Source organism: Camelina sativa, chromosome 3 (assembly GCF_000633955.1).
Source record: "Camelina sativa cultivar DH55 chromosome 3, Cs, whole genome shotgun sequence".
NCBI lineage: Eukaryota > Viridiplantae > Streptophyta > Magnoliopsida > Brassicales > Brassicaceae > Camelina > Camelina sativa.
In genome coordinates, this window is record NC_025687.1 from 13,207,896 (window position 1) to 13,211,648 (window position 3,753).

A 3,753-nucleotide genomic window follows, 5' to 3' on the forward strand; every position below is an offset into this window, starting at 1 on the left:
GTGTGTGTATGCACGTACTACGTATGTGTCAAACTGTCAATATATATTAACGATGATGCATGTGGGAGGCAGATTGGGAAAAAGAAAAGCAAAAGCATTAGCATAGGGAAACTAACGAATTTTTGTATAACTCCAAGGGATTTTCTCATTCTTCCCTAAAGCTCCATTCTCTTTTAATTACTGCAAATAAAAACAAAAATTCTCGTCTTTCTTTTTAGTGTATTATTATTTTATTTTTGTCAGATAATTAATTTGTTTTGTAATTCCCCTAAATTTCGTTCTATTTTCTCGAAGTTCAATGTTACTTTGTCTTCTCCAAATTACTCTTTTTCTTGGAATACTTGCTTTTTGCCAAAGAAGGTTAATTGTTTTTTTTTTTTCTTTCTTCTTTTCATTATTTTGTTGTTTTCTTCGACACTGTTCTCGCATAGTTTGATTGGCAGTTGATTTCGATTCTTTTGCATCACAATCAATATATAAAAGTAAGCATATTCAGTTATTATACCAAAAATAAGAAAAAAGAATGTTTCGTTTTGTTTCTGTCCAAGAACTTGCGAATACAGGACAAACAAAGGAATGATGTTATACATTTATTGTTCATATTTAGAGGGTTATAAAATAAACAAAGGAGGAAATTATTATTTTTTAATTTTAAAAAGGGAGGAAACTCTTTTTGTATGTAGTTTCAAAAAAAACACAAAGTTCCCAAAAATCAGTGTTCAAAAAAGCGCTAGACGGTATTTGGGCGGTGACCCAATGCCTAGCGCCTAGAACGTTTAGTCGGGGCCTAANATAGCCATTATTGTCTAATTGTAATTGAGACTATATATGCATGGTAGATCAAATTATCACATCATATATTATTACTAGCTAAGTCATGAATCGAAAAAAAACAATCAGAATCTTTAAGAATTAAAATAAGAAATGGGGTTAAATTAGAGCTGCAAGAAAAACAAATGAGAAGAAGGTTATCGAGAAGTGAAAGCTCCAAGAGGAAAGGGACAAAATAGAGCATAAGTGCATGTGATGTTCCATCTCACTCACTGCCAACCCCTAATGGCTTCACATTTCCAATCTTTACTTTATTCTCCCTCGTCTCTTTCCTTACATTATCTTTGCTTTTCTTTACTTTTTAATAAAATAAGAGAATTAGATCTTAGGACTATGTATCGAAACTAAAACATATCACATCTTGCTACATGTTTACATTTGCGTTTAAACTAGTATATACTATTGCAAATTTTTCAATGTTTTAGTGGATAGATCATGAGATAACCATGAATCAGAGAATCATTTAGCCAAAGATTAGCGTTGTAAGTGAATTAAAAAGAAAGGCCAGCGCTAATAATTATACATTCAGGATGTAGATCACTTGTTAATATATTTTGAATGTAAAACCATATATTTTTTTAAAAATGGTTTAAATTTCGGTTTATGTAACATATTTTTTGTACGTAAATGATGCTGCGATTAGCGGTATCGATTATTTCCGATATGGTTATAGCTACTAGGTTTGCATATTCTTGTACTGATATGAGAGGACTGAAAATAAAAATCTCATCCAATTGGTATGATTATAGAAAATAAAATGTACATACATAAAAACTCTCTGTTTGCAATACTATGTCAATCAACAACAAGTTTTTGCATGAGCCGCAAAAACCACTCTCTCGACTAGCTCGATTTTTACATATGTATACATGAAATTCTCGTATCTTTCTTTTTTATTCATATCTCTTCTTCTAGTCGTCGTCCTCTCTTTCTTGGTAATAATTTCTCACAACATAACCACAAAACAAAATCCATTCACCAAATAACTTATTAGATAAAGTCATTACTCATTTTTCAAAAGAGTATACGCTTTATCAAAATCAAATGAGGATATACACAAATACTTTTAATGCATATATGCGTGTGTGTATGCACGTACTACGTATGTGTCAAACTGTCAATATATATTAACGATGATGCATGTGGGAGGCAGATTGGGAAAAAGAAAAGCAAAAGCATTAGCATAGGGAAACTAACGAATTTTTGTATAACTCCAAGGGATTTTCTCATTCTTCCCTAAAGCTCCATTCTCTTTTAATTACTGCAAATAAAAACAAAAATTCTCGTCTTTCTTTTTAGTGTATTATTATTTTATTTTTGTCAGATAATTAATTTGTTTTGTAATTCCCCTAAATTTCGTTCTATTTTCTCGAAGTTCAATGTTACTTTGTCTTCTCCAAATTACTCTTTTTCTTGGAATACTTGCTTTTTGCCAAAGAAGGTTAATTGTTTTTTTTTTTTCTTTCTTCTTTTCATTATTTTGTTGTTTTCTTCGACACTGTTCTCGCATAGTTTGATTGGCAGTTGATTTCGATTCTTTTGCATCACAATCAATATATAAAAGTAAGCATATTCAGTTATTATACCAAAAATAAGAAAAAAGAATGTTTCGTTTTGTTTCTGTCCAAGAACTTGCGAATACAGGACAAACAAAGGAATGATGTTATACATTTATTGTTCATATTTAGAGGGTTATAAAATAAACAAAGGAGGAAATTATTATTTTTTAATTTTAAAAAGGGAGGAAACTCTTTTTGTATGTAGTTTCAAAAAAAACACAAAGTTCCCAAAAATCAGTGTTCAAAAAAGCGCTAGACGGTATTTGGGCGGTGACCCAATGCCTAGCGCCTAGAACGTTTAGTCGGGGCCTAAACAGTTTTTAGGCGGTTTAGGCGTTTACAATATAAAACATTATATATATATATAATTATATTAAAATATATGTTATAAAAATAAAAAGTTTATAAATTATAAACAATGGTAAGAAAAATACATTTATTTAAGTTATATTAACAACATATAAATGTTTATAATTACGTATATAGATATAAAACATAATAATTTAATTATATGTAATTTAAAAATTAAAAATAAATATTAAAATAAAATGTATGTAATTTTAAGCGGGTTAGGCGGTCATCTAGACGTCTGCTGAGCGTCTAGCGCCTAGACGGCGCTTAGGCGGCCGCCTAGACCGCTTTCTTGAACACTACCAAAAGTGTATATTCAAACAACCCAATATCTTAAAAATAAAATAATAATAAAATAAAAAAACAAAATGCGTATAATGGTCAAAGGGATATACTTATAAAAAGCAACATATTAGTATGGCTATTTTTCAACTTCAATATCTAAATATAGTAACAAGTACTTGTTGATAGATAGATTCTACTTAATCTCTAATATAATGAAGTAATTATAACCGACTGTAGTAATAGTATGTTTTATATCTTTTAATGAAAAGCTGCTGGGTTTAAATTGACAAAGTTATGTGGTTCTAATTATCAAAAGAAAAGGTATGTGGTATATAATGTTGTCACAATATATCATTGATGCTAATGTCAAGGAGAGATAGAAGAAGTCTAGAGAGGGATTACCGATTAAATTAGTTCATATGTAGTGATAGTAATTGATCAATCAATACTCTGCTTATGTTGAAGATCGGTACCTTGTATGATATATGAAATTCTGTGTTAAAAGACCTTAATATCAACGTTAAATTAAGATCTTTATTAGAGATATATCCTTGGTTAAGGCTGGTTCGGTTTACTGACATTTACCCCTGGCTCAGTTTGGTTAATTACCCATTAAATTCATCAGTCTACGTATTTTTCTTTCTTAGTGATACATATGATTTTTACCGAGGACACACCACATAAACTCCAACGGGGTTGTCCAAAAAAAAAAAAAAAAAAACTCCAA